At 44.5% G+C, this 16,267-nt stretch overlaps 1 protein-coding gene across 2 annotated transcripts in view; it reads right to left on the bottom strand.

Moving 5' to 3' along the window:
* The window catches only part of LOC137374426 (transcription regulator protein BACH1-like), a 98,321-nt gene that overhangs the window by 59,514 nt on the left and 22,540 nt on the right, over positions 1 to 16,267 (bottom strand). The window lies entirely within an intron of this gene.

Genomic DNA, 16,267 nt, shown 5'->3' with positions numbered 1-16,267 from the left:
TCGTTTGCGCAACGCCTAGCTGTTCTTTGTGCAGTACTTCTGGCTGCTTTAAGTGCTGCGGATGTTAAATCGCTGGGGGCTTTCTTGTAGTTCAAAAGTGCAATGCGCTTAGCGGCTATGACAGGTTCCAGCTCTTCATTATGAGATTGAAACCAGTCTGCATTTCTCTTCGCACTTTTGCCGTAGGTGGTCAAAGCTGACTCATAGATGGCGTCTCTGATGTGGGCCCACTTGGTCTCAGCATCCCCTGTGGGAGTGTTTTGAAGGGCTGTTACAAGTGAATTTAGAAATTTTTGTAACAGCTGTGGGTGAGAAATTCTGCTCGTGTTGATGCGCGGGTGGCCCTTCTGCTTGGAATGATGCAACTTCTTTGGTCTGAGTCTAACCTTGCTGCACACCAGGGAGTGGTCGGTGTCGCAGTCCGCACTGTGGAAGCTGCGTGTGATTTGAACACTGTTTAAGGCGGCTCGCCTTGTGACAATGAGGTCTAGCTGGTGCCAACGACGTGATCTTGGGTGCCTCCATGAAACCTGGTGACAGGGTTTAGTGTGAAAGAACGAGTTGGTGATGCAGAGGTTATGATAGGTACACAACTCAAGCAGTCTCTGCCCGTTCTCATTCATCCTTCCAACGCCATAGCGCCCAAGGCAGGAGGGCCATGAGTTATATAGTACATCTCTAATCTTAAAAAAAAAGAGCATGACAAATCTTCTCTTGTGCGCATATCCAACAGCCTAATAAAATATATTGTCGCAGACACCGGAAGTGCAAAGATACAAGAATAATGGACCAACTCTGAAGAGTTATGCAAACTGACTTTGTCTTTAAAAAAACATGAAGTTTTTTTTTTAAAGTTAACAATGATCCCAAAATGGCCACCGAAGGAAAGGGATGAGCCTTTGCGTATTAAAAATGTCTGACAAAGTCAAAGAATCTTCAAAGCTAAGTGGTGTCAACTGCAACCCATCCTAAAAACATTCCAAAATTAAATGTCTTCATCTGAAACAAAGGTGGTGTGAAATAGCCATGTCTTGGACCACTGTGCGATCATCACGGGGAAGAAATGAGAACATCTCCTATCAGGTGAGAGGCAACAGTTTTACCTTCAAAAAGACAGCCAAATAGAGCACACGAGACAGAGTGTGCGAGAAAGTCAGGGGGGGGGAAAAAGAGGGACAGAAGCAACATCTTAACAGCTTGTTTTCCAGCCAAGCCAGAAAGCACATCCCTGCTGCAGAATCCTACATCTACATTATACAACAAAAAACTAGAACTCTACCCTCATCTCAGGCCTGCACTCATAGAACTTGATTCCCAAGAGAATTCAACAGGTTTATCACCACTTCCCCCAACTTAAGGTCACCTCCCTTTTTTTCCCTTCTCTGTCTCTTCTTGTGTGTCCAAGCAAATGCACGAGCGGATGCAGTTGTGACAATTTCAGGATAAAGCATATTGATCAATAAAGAATTGATTTTCTGTTTTTAAAACCAACAAGAAAACTTGTCGCTGTCTGTTAACACCAAGGGGTTACACCCCAATAAAAATACGCTTGCTGTGGTCTGCAGACTGCGACACTGACCACTCCCTGGTGTGCAGCAAGGTTTGACTCAGACCAAAGAAGCTGCAGCACTCCAAGCAGAAGGGCCGCCCGCGCATCAACACTGACAGAATTTCTTATCCACAGCTGTTACATAAGTTTCTAAATTCACTTGAAAAAGCCCTTCAAAACACTCCCACGGGGATGCAGAGACCAAGTGGGCCCACATCAGAGACGCCATCGACGACTCAGCAATGACCACCTATGGCAAACGTGAGAAGCAGCATGAAGACTGGTTTCAATCTCACTTTGAAGAGCTGGAACCTGTCATAGCCGCTCAGCGCGTTGCACTGTTGAACTACAAGAAAGCCCCCAGCGAGTGAACATCCGTAGCACTTAAAGTAGCCAGAAGCGCTGCACAAAGAACAGCCAAGCACTGCACAAATAATTACTGGCAACACCTATGCAGTCATATTCAGCTGGCCTCCGACACTGGAAACATCAGAGGAATGTATGATGGCACTGAGAGAGCTTTTGGGCCAACCATCAGGAAGATTGCCTCCCCCCCACCCCAAGTCTAAATCAGGGGACACGATCACTGACCAACGGAAGCAAATGGACCGCTGGGTAGAGCACTACCTAGAACTGTACTCCAGGGAAAATGTTGTCACTGAGATCGCCCTCAATGCAGCCCAGTCTCTGCCAGTCATGGATGAGCTGGACGAACAGCCAACAAAATCGGAACTCAGTAATGCCATTGATTCTCTAGCCAGTGGAAAAGCCCCTGGGAATGACGGCATTACCCCTGAAATAATCAAGAGTGCCAAGCCTGCTATACTCTCAGCACTCCATGAACTGCTTTGCCTGTGATGGGATGAGGGAGCAGTACCACAGGACATGCGCGATGCCAATATCATCATCCTCTATAAGAACAAGGGTGACCACAGTGACTGCAACAACTACCGTGGAATCTACCTGTTCAGCAGAGTGGGGAAAGTCTTCGCTCGAGTCATTGTAAACAGGCTCCAGAAGCTGGCTGAGCGTGTCTACCCTAAGGCACAGTGTGGCTTTCAAGCAGAGAGATCCACCATTGACATGCTGTTCTCCCTTCACCAGCTACAGGAGAAATGCCACGAACAACAGATGCCCCTCTACATTGCTTTCATAGATCTCACCAAAGCCTTTGACCTCGTCTGCAGACGTGGTCTCTTCAGACTACTAGCAAAGATTGGATGTCCACCAAAACTACTAAGTAACATCACCTCATTCCATGACAATATGAAAGGCACAATTCAGCATAGCGGCGCCTCATCAGACCCCCTTCCTATTCTGAGTGGCGTGAAACAGGGCTGTGTTCTCGCACCTACACTGTTTGGGATCTTCTTCTTCCTGCTGCTCTCACATACGTTCAAGTCTTTAGAAGAAGGGATTTTCCTCCACACAAGATCAGATGGCAGGTTGTTCAACCTTGCCCGTCTTAGAGCGAAGACCAAAGTACGGAAGGTCCTCATCAGGGAACTCCTCTTTGCTGACGATGCTGCATTAGCATCCCACACTGAAGAGTGTCTGCAGAGACTCATCGACAGGACTGTGGCTGCCTGAAACAAATTTGGCCTAACCATCAGCCTCAAGAAAATGAGCATCATGGGACAGGACGTCAGAAATGCTCCATCCATCAATATTGGCGACCATGCTCTGGAAGTGGTTCAAGAGTTCACCTACCTAGGCTCAACTATCACCAGTAACCTGTCTCTCGATGCAGAAATCAACAAGCGCATGGGAAAGGCTTCCACTGCTATGTCCAGACTGGCCAAGAGAGTGTGGGAAAATGCCGCACCGACACGGAACACAAAAGTCCGAGTGTATCAAGCCTGTGTCCTCAGTACCTTGCTCTACGGCAGCGGGGCCTGGACAACGTCTGTCAGCCAAGAGCGACGTCTCAATTCATTCCATCTTCGCTGCCTCCGGAGAATCCTTGGCATCAGGACCATATCTCCAACGCAGAAGTCCTTGAGGTAACCAACATCCCCAGCATATACACCCTACTGAGCCAGCGGCGCTTGAGATGGCTTGGCCATGTGTGCCGCAAGCAAGATGGCAGGATCCCCAAGGACGCATTGTACAGCGAGTTCGTCCCTGGTATCAGACCCACCGGCCGTCCATCTCTCCGCTTTAAAGACGTCTGCAATAGCGACACGACGTTCTGTGACATTGATCACAAGTCGTAGGAGTCAGTTGCCAGTGATTGTCAGAGCTGGCGGGCAGCCATAAAGGTGGGGCTAAAGAGTGGCAAGTCGAAGAGACTTAGCAGTTGGCAGGAAAAATAGACAGAAGCGCAAGGGGACAGCCAACTGTGTAATAGCCCCGACAACCAATTTTATCTGCAGCACCTGTGGAAGAGTCTGTCACCCTACAATTGGCATTTATAGCCACTTAGAGCAGGTGTCCATCACATAAATGATGAGGAAACTCAAACTCAGGATAACAGACGCTGGAACACCTGTTTATATCCAAGGTTTGGAGCCTAACACAATAATGTTTCAGAAAGGCAAGAAGCTGGGGCCAATGAAGGTCTCCACTTTCAGCTGGTGGAATCACGGTTTGCTTGTGTTCCAACTGCAAATAAAATTTGAAACTTCTATAATTGCAATTATCTTTAAAAGTGGTAGTCTTAACATTTGTTCTCAGACTGTGGGCAACACTGGCAAGGACACATTTATTGTATATCCTTAGTTGTCAGGTGGCAGAGATGATGGGCTTTCTTGAACTGCTGCAGTCCTGATGGCGATGGTGCTCCCATAATAGTGTTAGGTAGGGAATTCTAGGATACTGATTAGTGACAAAATAAATCGATAGAAGCAGAGATGGTACAGGTAATGAATGAAGTGAAAATTCACAGGCAGGATGTACTGGAAAGGCTGGCTATGCTTCAAGTGGGTAAGTTGTCTGGTCCGGACGGCTTGCATCAGAGGTTGCTAAAGGAAGTGGGAGTGGAGATAGCGGGAGGGCTTGCCATAATCTTCCCTAGATATGTGGGAGGTGACAGATGATTGGAGAGTGGAAAATGTGACAGTCTTATTCAAGAAAGGATGCAAGAACAGTTCTAGTAACTACAGGCCAATAAGTTTAATCAGTGGTGGGTAAGTTTTTAAAAACAATAATCAGGGGAGGGGAAACAAAAATCAACAGGCACTTGGAGAGTCCAGTTAATTAAGGAAAGCCTGCACAGATTTGTAAAAAGGCAGATCATGCTTGACTAATCCAACTGATTTTTTTTGATGAAGCAAGAGAGAAGTTTGATGAAGAGAAAGCAATGGATGTTGTCGATATGAACTTTAAGAAAGCCTTTGACAAAATACCACATAAAAGGCTGGTTAACAAAATTGAGGCTCATGGAATAGGAGGGTCAGTGTCAGCTTGGAGAAAAACAATTGGCTTAAGGACAGAAAAACAGTGAGTCGTAGTAAATGGTTGTTTTTCAGATTGGAGGATGTAGACAGCGGTGTTCCAAGGTTCAGTGCTAGGACCACTGTTTTTTTTTGATATACATAAATGACTTGGATATTAGAATAGAGTAAAATTTCAAAAATTGCTGATGATACCAAACTCGGAAGTATGGCTGACAGTTGATTGGTATCATCTTCATTCTAATAGGACATAATCAGGCTAGCAGAATGGGCAGATGGAACTTAATACAGAGAAATATGAGGTGGCGCATTTTGGCTAAAGGATTAGAGAGGCAATATAGACTAAATGGTACAGTTCTAAAGAGTGTACAAGGAGAGAGGGACCTGGGAGTTCATGTGCACAGATCTTTAGGAACATAGGAAATAGGAGCAGGAGTAGGCCATTCGGCCCATCGAGCCTGCTCCGCCATTCAAACAGATCACGGCTGATCATTTACCTCAACACCATTTTCCCATGATATCCCCATATTCCTTGATGTTATTAGTATTCAGAAATCTATTGTTTTCTGTCTTGAACATGCTCAATGATTGAGCTTCCACAGCCCTCTGGGGCAGAGAGTTCCAAAGATTCACCACCCTCTGGAGTAAAGAAATTATTCATCTCCGTCTTAAATGGCCTGCCCCTTATTCTGAGGCTGAGTCCCCTGGTTATCGACTCACCAGCCAGTGAAAACATCCTATCCACATCTCCCAGACCTTTTCAAAAATCAATGTCCTCTTCGTTCACTTCTCCGAGCACTTGCAACATGGAGGCCTGCGAATAAGGCATTTCCTGGTGATCCTGCTGGTCTTCTACTTCTCCACAAGCTTCGACTTTCGAAACAGGTTTGAGTCTTCGCAGCCTTTCGCTGTATCAAGTTTTCCCACTCTCTCTCCATCACTCCCTCTCCAGCTGCCTCCGCTGGTTGTCTTCCTTTCTTACAGCCTGCTGTGAGATTGCAATCACCGAGTTCCCTTCTTACAGCCTGTCTGTCTTCAGAAAGTCTGCTAAATTTATCTGGACTCAAAAGTCAATAGCTATTGTCCTGTTCTAATATGCAGAGTCCAGAAGTCTGGTTTCACAGAGCCACTTGGGCCCTCCATAGTTCCCAGGTGTTAACAGCTGCCTGGTACATTTGCATCTTCCAAATTCCTGACTCCTTATTTTATGACCCGAAAGTCTGGGAGGGCAAAACCTGTTGTTATTCAGGTATTAGCCCTGCAGTATCTGTTTTTCAAAAGAAAGTCTTTGAGCTGTGTTCTGTTGTCCTGATAACCAAGACCTCTGTCTTGTCCTTTCGCAGAGTGGATGTCACTTGACCTTAAACTTTTAAAAATTACAATTGTTAAAACAATCATGTTACAAGGCCCAGCATTCATAACAGCAATTTTCATCAACTGGAAACTGACAATCACACTGCAGACAGGACTCCCATGATCCCCAAATCTCAAGCAAACGACCCTATCAAACATATTGAAGGACAAGCATAATGGTACATACTGATTAAAAAAAACAAGTTACAGCCACATGCGCCTTGGATCATGCAATTTTCACTACATTGGAAATGTTTCAATACCAGATGTGAGAATTCACTGCTAACTAAGATAAGGGGTAAAAAATGGCAGTCAGATGTGGTTCAAGGCCATTATCGTTCTTTTGCAGGCAGGGAACACACGAGTTCAAACTCTTCCAAGAACTGCAGTCATATTGCTGAATCACTGCTATGATGCAAGCAATGTCCCATCTTGTTTCATACCATAAAACTGGTTGGTCTATAATATTTAAATAAAATGATCAATGTATTCTGAAATGATTAAAATCTGACAGCTGCTTTGTGAAAAAGGTTTATTTGGCGACATGTAGGCTGCGGTGAAGAGGAAACAACATATTAACCTACCTATTGATTTTGAGCAATGCAAACTTATAGTCTCAGATCAGGTAGAAAAAACAGCTGAAGTCCACCACAATGTCTGCTCTTTAAACCCTTCAAATTGAATGGTAAAATTACCTAACATAACTATCTGTCTAATGGAGAAGTTATTATCTGCTTTGCCTTGCAAAGCCAAAGGAATGGCATAACATTGGTGGCTTACTCTGTTCAACAATTCAAGGTTCCCTTACTGCAACCATTTATTCTCACATTGCAGGGATGAAAAAGAACACCAGAGAGTACAGGTACGCTACATTAAAAATCAGTTAAAAGATTCTGGAAAGACTAAGATTTCAGCATGCTTCTTATTTTTCCAGACTGTTTAAAGTCATGTAAAGCGAAATATTTGTATATAGTGTGCTGCGTAACTAAAAATCTTATATATAAATTTGACTACGGCTTTAGTCTGAAAGGTAAAAGGAGGACGGAGGGCTTCTTTGCCTCTTTTGGAGAGGAATGCATTTGTGCAGCCTCGGGTGCAAAATATTATAGTAATGGCTAACTGTTCATCTTGTAGTGCTCCTCCTGTTCACAGCCTCCATGCCAGTTAAAGTTCCTGATCAGAGACATTGGAAACTGCACTCTGTTGTGAACACAAGAGACTTGAAAAGTACTTTGAATTGCGAAAATCTTAAATAACCAATACCAAAGCATTGGTAAAGCGTTTCATCACATGAATAAAGATCTCTTCCAAAAGGCTGGCAACATCCTCTTTATTCTGCTCAGTGTTATGATGGTACTTCTGTATTTAAGCTTTTTTGAAGACTCGTGTATTTTAGACTTATGGATATTGTTTTATTTGGGAAAACTGAAAAGGATTCCATGGAGGGTTTTTTTCACTGAGGTCTTACCGAGGGGTCTCGTTTGTAAACAACATTTGCTGGAAGTCACTTGTCCTCAGATAAATACTCAGCAGGGGGACTTTTTGACCTGATGTTTACAGAGAAGTGACAGGTCAAGATTTATAGGGGTCAGGAGGCTTGACTCTTGCGATATTGTTTTTGGTTTCGCTTTGGACAGGGTGTTGGAGTGTGAACTGTTCTGAAGGCAGTTGGAGAAAATCAACCAGCTAAGAGAGCAGTCACCATCAGCAACCTCTTCCATCTGAGAACTTCCTGAGAATCAAGTGCAAGAAATAGAGAAACCCTTAATGCTGTATTCCTCCTGAAAGGCTTGCCAGAAACCCTGTTGCCGCATTTCGCTTGGAAAACCTACCAAACTGATTTTCAAGGTCGCCTGAAAGAACTACTCTTGAAAGATCCCAGTGACAGCTGTTTACATGTATTTGGGACGCCAAACCAAAAAAGGGACAAATGACATCTTTCCATATCTTCTCTTTTTTCTTCAAGAATTAGCAAGTATTTGGCCAAAGTATTGTGTCTTTTTGTTTGTAACAGAGTTCTAAAAAGAATACTTATTTTTTCTGATTAACTGGGGGGGGGGTGGGTGTGAGGGGCAAAAGTAAAAGGGGAAACTTTCATATTTCAATCTGTGTGTCAATGCTTTGCTTCGTTGTTGGTTAAATCTGGTTTTATAATAAACTGAGGATTTTGTTCTTTAAAGCAATCTAAAGCATTTCATATTCAAAGCAACACTTAATACATTTAGTGCAACAAACTAATAATGATACATGTACTTATATAGCGCCTTCAATGTAATAAACACCCCAAGGCACTTCACAGGAGCATTATCAAATAAAATTTGACACCAAGCCATATCAGGCATAGGGCAGATGGCCAAAAGCTTGGTCAAAGTGGCAGGTTTTAAGGAGTACCTTAAAGGAGGAAAGAGTGATAGAGAGGGCAAGAGGTTTAGCGGGGGAATTCAAGAGCTTAAAGCCTAGGCAGTTGAAGGTGGAACAATTAAAAAAACAGGGATGCTCGAAAGACCAGAATTAGATGAGCACAGAGATCTGAGAGGGTTGTGGGGCTGGAGGAGATTACAGAAATAAAGAGGGAAAAGGCATGAAGGGATCTGAAAACAAGGATAAAAATTTGAAAAAAAATCAAGCTGTTGTTTAAACAGGAGCCAGTGTAGATCAGCGAGCACAGGGTTGATGGGTGAGAACAGGACTTGGTGCGAGTAAGCATACAGGCAGCAGAGTTTTGTATGACCTCAAGTTTACTGAGGTTAGAATATGGAAGACCAGCCAGGAGTGCATTAGAATTATCAAATCTAGATATAACAAAGGCATAAATGAGGTTTTCAGGAGCTGAGCTGAGACAGCGGTGAAAGTGGTGACAGTAGAGATGGAATTAGGTGGTCTTTGTGATTCAATAATTTAGAATGGGGAAGGGTATGCCAGCAAACAATACTGAAGACTAGCATAAAATTCTGCACTTCACAAACTTTAACAAGTTAACAACTCCACATATACTTGGAGATGCATTTCACATGGGTGTGAGTGATGCTTCATGGAACATTGACAACAGTAAAGGTTGCAACTTTTAATTGATTAAAATGCTCAGCTACAGTTTTACACTTTAGTCAGCTTGCCAGGAGGTAGCACAGGAGGAGCCTCAGCCCTTACGCTTGCAGCCTGTGTGGATGAGAGTAGGGACTGCAGGGTAGATGAGCAGACTGGCCACATCACTGTGGTACAAGGAACCATTTAAGTTGGGGAGTAAAAAGAAATGTAGTAGTAGGGGACAGTATAGTTAGGGGGCTGGATACTATTCTCTGCAGCCGAGAGAGTGAGTCATGAAGGCTGTGTTACCTGCCCGGTGCCAGGGTTAAAAGGATATCTCCTTGGGGCTGGAGATGAACTTGGAGGTTCTGCTAAGGGAGAATGGGCAGCTACAGGCTAAATTAAAAAGCAGAACCACAAAAAGGTAATAATCTCTGGATTACTACCTTAGCCACGAGCAAACTGGCATAAGGTAACTAAGATCAGAGAGTTGAATGCATGGCTGAAAGATTGGTGTGGGAGAAATAGGTTTTAATTCATGGGGCACCAGCACCAGTACTGGGGAAAGAGGGAGCTGTTCCGTTGGGACGGGCTTCACTTGAACAGCAGTGGGACCAGTGTCATGACGAATTGAATAACTAGGGCTATAGAAAAGGGCTTTAAACTAAATAGTTGGGTGTGGGGGGGAAAAGGTGAGAGTTCACATGAGGGGAAATTTACAAAGTTAAACAGAAAGGTCAAGGCGATCGTTCAGGGTAGTGATAACTAGATCGTACAAACACAACAGTGCACCAGCAAATAGGGTCAGGGTATGGAAAAATGTTAGAGACAGAATTAAAGGCTCTTTATCTGAATGCAAGCAGCATTTGTGACAAGCATTCCACTTGCCTGAATGGGTGCAGTTCCAATACTCAAGAAGCTCAACGCCATCCAGGACAAAGCAGCCCACTTGACTGGCACCCCATGCACAAACATTCACTCCCTCCACCACCAATGCACAGTGGCAGCAGTGTGTACCATCTACAAGATGCACTGCAGCAATGCACAAAGGCTCCTTAGACAGCACCTTCCAAACTCGCAACCTTTACCACTGAGAAGGACAAGGGCAGCAGATGCATGGAACACCACCACCTGCAAGTTGCCCTCCAAGCCACACATCATTCCGACTTGGAACTATATCGCTGTTCCTTTACTGTCGCTGGGTCAAAATACTGGAACTCCCTTCCTAACAGCATTGTGGGTGTACCGACCCCACACGGACTGCAGCGGTTCAAAAAGACAGCTCACCACCATCTTCTCAAGGGCAATTAGGGATGGGCAATAAAAGCTGGCCTGGCCAGCGACACCCACATCCCATGAACAAATAATTTTTTTGTTTGAAAAGGTAGATGAATTGATGGCACAAATAGAAATGAGTATGATATGATAGCCAACCAAGGCTGGGAACTGAATATTCAAGGGTATTTGACATTTTGAAAGGATAGGAAGAAAAGAAGGAAGGGAGGGTAGCTCTGTTAATAAAAGGATGAGATCAGTACTGTAGTGAGAAATGGTCTTGGCTTAGAAGATCAAGATTTAGAATCAGTTCAGGTAGAAATAAGAACTAGCAAGGGAAAGAAGTCATGGGAGAGCTATAAACTACTCCCACCAACAGTAGTTAGGCTGTAGGATAGAGTATAAAATCAAGAAATAATGGGAACTTGTAAGAAAGGTACTGCAATAATCGTGGGCGATTTTAAGCGTCAGATAGATTGGACAAAACCAACTGTCAAAAGGTAGCCTTGAGGACAAGTTAATAAGAGTATATTCGAGAGAGTTTCTTAGAACAATGTGTTCTGGAACCAACCAGGGAACAGGCTATTTTAGACCTGTAATCAGACAGGATTAATTAATGATCTCATAGCAAAGATCCTCCAGGGAACAGTGATCATAACATGAGGGTAGGGTGAATTTCACATTCAGCTTGAGGGTGAGAAACTTGGGTCTTGTCTTAAATTTAAATAAAGCCAATTATAAAGGTATGAAGACAGAGTTGGCTAAAGCAGACTGGGAAAATAGGTTAAAGGTAAGACAGATAACAAGTGGCAGGCATTTAAGAAGACATTCCATAATTCTCAATGAAGATATATTCCACTGAGAAAGAAAGACTCTAAGAAGGATGCACCACCCGTGGCTAAGTTAGGATGGAAAATTGAAAGAAAGGCACACAGCACTGCTAAAATTTATGATAGACCAGAAGATTGGGAAGATTTTAGAAACCAGCAAAAGATGACTAAATAAAAAAGGGAGAAATTAGAGTATGAAAGTAAACTCGCAAGAAATATAAAATCAGATTGCAAGAGCTTCTCCAAGTATATAAAAAGGAAGACGGTAGCTAAAGTAAATGTTGGTTGCTCAGAGGATGAGACTGGGGAATTAACAATGGGAAGCCAGGAAATGGAAGAGACTTAGAACAAGTATCTCCGTCTTCACGGTAAAACACACAAAAAGCATTCCAAGAACAGTAGAAAGTCAGGGGCCAGAAGGGAGAGGGGAAAACCAAACCAAACAATCACAAGAGAAAAAGTACTAGGAAATCTCTTGGACTAAAGGTTGACAAATCCCCTGGAACTGATGGCCTGCATCGTAGGGTCTCAAAAGAAATGGCTGCAGAGATAGTGGCTGCAGAGATAGTGGAAACACTGGTTGTAATCTTCCAAAATTCCCAAATTCTAGAAAAGGTCCCAGTGGATTGAAAAACTGCAAATGTAACGTCCCTGTTCAAGAATGGAAGGAAATAGAAAGCAGAAAACTATAGGCCAGTTATCCTAATGTCTGTCATTGGGAAAAATACTGGAATCCATTATTAAGGAAGTTGTAGCAGGACATTTAGAAAATCATAATACAAACAGAGTCAACATGGTTTTATGAAAGGGAAATAATGTTTGACAAATTTATTAGAGTTCTTTGAGGATGTAACAAACAGGGTGGATACAGGGAAACCAGTAAATGTTGTCACGCAGGCCCCCGCCTGCCACGAATAAGGCACACATTATTTCGCCACATGAACATTAAAACTTAAAATTGCTGCTGGGAAGAAAAGAGGGCCTATCACAAGGAATTGCCAGGCCCCTCGCTGGAAAGACCTTTTTTGCATACTAGCAGACAGTGTTGGAACAAAGGAACTAGTCCCTGCTTCCCAATTCACAGAAGACCTGGTCAGACCAGTTTAGTCACATGACTTACTGGCTGTAGGAGTTTTTTTCAATTTGAACTTGCCACAGAGTTCTAAAATTCAGAAAGCTGTTTGCTCCTGGACGGAAAACACCTCGCTCCTTTCTGTCTCATCAGCTTCAGAAACCATCGAAGACATATGAACCCCAAGGGAGAAGAGTCTCCTACAGTGAACAAGAACAAAGAACAGTACAGCACAGGAACAGGCCATTCGGCCCTCCACGCCTGCACCGATCTTGATGCTTGCCTAAACTAAAACCTTCTGCACTTCCGGGGACCGTATTCCTCCATTCATGTATTTGTCAAGTTGCCTCTTAAACGTCACTATTGTACTTGTTTCCACCACCTACCCCGGCAAGTTCCAGGCACTCACCACCCTCTGTGTAAAGAACTTGCCTCGCACATCCCCTCTAAACTTTGCCCCTCTCACCTTAAACCTATGTCCCCTAGTAACTGACTCTTCTACCCTGGGAAAAAGCTTCTGACTATCCACCCTGTCCATGCCGCTCATAACTTTGTAAACCTCCATCATGGCGCCCCTCCACCTCCGTCATTCCAGTGAAAACAATCCGAGTTTATCCAACCTCTCCTCATAGCTAATGCCCTCCAGACCAGGCAACATCCTGGTAAACCTCTTCTGTACCCTCTCCAAAGCCTCCACGTCCTTCTGGTAGGTGGCGACCAGAATTGCACGCAATATTCTAAATGGGGCCTAACTAAAGTTCTGTACAGCTGCAGCATGACTTGCCAATTTTTATACTCTATGCCCCGACTAATGAAGGCAAGCATGCCGGATGCCTTCTTGACTACCTTAACCACATGCGTTGCCACTTTCAGTGACCTGTGGACATGTACGCCCAGATCTCTCTGCCTGTCAATACTCCTAAGGCTTCTGCCATTTACTGTATACTTCCCACCTGCATTAGCCCTTCCAAAATGCATTACCTCACGTTTGTCCGGATTAAACTCCATCTGCCATTTCTCCGCCCAAGTCTCCAACCGATCTATAATCCTGCTGTATCCTCTGACAATCCTCAACACTATCGGCAACTCCACCAACCTCTGTGTCGTCCGCAAACTTACTAATCAGACCAGCTACATTTTCCTCCAAATCATTTATATATACACTACAAAGAGCAAAAGGTCCCAGCACTGATCCCTGCGGAATACCACTAGTCACATCCCTCCATTCAGAAAAGCACCCTTCCACTGCTACCCTGTCTTCTATAACCAAGCCAGTTCTGTATCCATCTTGACAGCTCACCTCTGATCCCGTGAGACTTCACCTTTTGTACCAGTCTGCCATGAGGGACCTGGTCAAAGGCTTTACTGAATTCCATATAGATAACATCCACTGCCCTTCCTTCATCAATCATCTTTGTCACTTCCTCAAAAAACTCAATCAAATTAGTAAGACACGACCTCCCCTTCACAAAACCATGCTGCCTCTCGCTAATAAGTCCATTTGTTTCCAAATGGGAGTAAATCCTGTCCCGAAGAATCCTCTCTAATAATTTCACTACCACGGACATAAGGCTCACTGGCCTATAATTTCCTAGATTATCCTTGCTACCCTTCTTAAACAAAGGAACAACACTGGCTATTCTCCAGTCCTCTGGGACCTCAACTGTAGCCAATGAGGATGCAAAGATTTCCGTCAAGGCCCCAGCAATTTCTTCCCTTGCCTCCCTCAGTATTCTGGGGTAGATCCCATCAGACCCTGGGGACTTATCTACCTTAATGCTTTGCAAGACACCCAACACCTCCTCCTTTTTGATAATGAGATGACTGAGACTATCTACACTCCCTTTCCTAGGCTCATCATCCACCAAGTCCTTCTCTTTGGTAAATACTGATGCAAAGTACTCATTTAGTACCTCACCATTTCCTCTGGCTCCACACGTAGATTCCCTCCTCTGTCCTTGAGTGGGCCAACCCTTTCCCTAGTTACCCTCTTGCTCTTTATATACGTATAAAAAGCCTTGGGATTTTCCTTAATCCTGTTTGCCAATGACTTTTCATGACCCCTTTTAGCTCTCCTGACTCCTTGCTTAAGTTCCTTCCTACTGTCTTTATATTCCTCAAGGGATTCGTCTGTTCCTAGCCTTCCAGCCCTTGCGAATGCTTCCTTTTTCTTCTTGACTCGGCTCACAATATCCCGCGTTATCCAAGGTTCCCGAAGCTTGCCAAACTTATCCTTCCTCCTCACAGGAACATGCTGGTCCTGGATTCTAATCAACTGATGTTTGAAAGACTCCCACATGTCAGATGTTGATTTACCCTCAAACAGCCACCCTCAATCTAAATTCTTCAGTTCCTGCCTAATATTGTTATAATTAGCCTTCCCCCAATTTAGCAGCTTCACCCGAGGACTACTCTTATCCTTATCCACAAGTACCTTAAAACTTACGGAATTATGGTCGCTGTTTCCGAAATGCTCCCCTACTGAAACTTCGAACACCTGGCCGGGCTCATTCCCCAATACCAGGTCCAGTACAGCCCCATCCCTAGTTGGACTATCTACATATTGTTTCAAGAAGCCCTCCTGGATGCTCCTTACAAATTCTGCCCCATCCAAGCCCCTAGCACTAAGTGAGTTCCAGTCAATATAGGGGAAGTTAAAATCACCCACCACTACAACCCTGTTATCTTTACATCTTTCCAAAATCTGTCTACATATCTGCTCCTCTACCTTCCGCTGGCTATTGGGAGGCCTGTAGTAAACCCTCAACATCGTGACTGCACCCTTCCTATTCCTGAGCTCCACCCATATTGCCTCGCTGCACGACCCCTCCGAGGTGTCCTCCCGCAGTACAGCTGTGATATTCTCCTTAACAAGTAATGCAACATCCCCACCCCTTTTACATCCCCCTCTATCCCGCCTGAAGCTTCTAAATCCTGGAACATTTAACTGCCTTACCGGTTATACTTCTCGCATTGAAACAAATGCACTTCAGACCACCAGTCCCGCTGTGCTCAGCAACATCTCCCTGCCTGCTCTTCCTCTTAGTCTTACTGGCCTTATTAACTAGTTCCCCGTCATTTATTTCACTTGCTGTCCCACTGCTCTGGTTCCCACCCCCCTGCCACACTAGTTTAAACCCTCCCGAGTGACGCTAGCAAACCTCGCAGCCAGGATATTTGTGCCCCTCCAGTTTAGATGCAACCCGTCCTTCTTGTCCAGGTCCCATCTGTCCCTGAAGAGATCCCAATGGCCCAGATATCTGAAACCCTCCCTTCTACACCAGCTGTTCAGCCACGTGTTTAGCTGCACTATGCTCCTGTTTCTAGCCTCACTGGCACGTGGCACAGGGAGTAATCCCGAGATTACAACCCGAGAGGTCCTGTCTTTTAACTTTCTACCTAACTCCCTGAACTCCCCCTGCAGGACCTCGTCACTCTTCCTGCCTATGTCATTGGTACTGATGTGTACCACAACCTCTGATTGTTCACCCTCCCCCTTCAGAATGCCCCCTGTCCGTTCAGAGACATCCTTGACCCTGGCACCAGGGAGGCAACATACCATCCTGGAGTCTCTTTCACGTCCACAGAAGCGCCTATCTGTGCCCCTGACTATAGAGTCCCCTATAACTATTGCTCTTCTGCACTTTGTCCCTCCCTGCTGAACAACAGTGCCAGCCGTGGTGCCACTGCTCTGGCTGCTGCTGTTTTCCCCTGATAGGCCATCACTCCCAACAGTATCCAAAATGTTATACTTGTTAGAGAGGGGGAT

This window comes from Heterodontus francisci, chromosome 10, assembly GCF_036365525.1.
Source record: "Heterodontus francisci isolate sHetFra1 chromosome 10, sHetFra1.hap1, whole genome shotgun sequence".
Classification (NCBI taxonomy): Eukaryota; Metazoa; Chordata; class Chondrichthyes; order Heterodontiformes; family Heterodontidae; genus Heterodontus; species Heterodontus francisci.
Note: the sequence above shows the minus strand (reverse complement) of the source record. Positions and strands in the feature narration are given on the sequence as shown.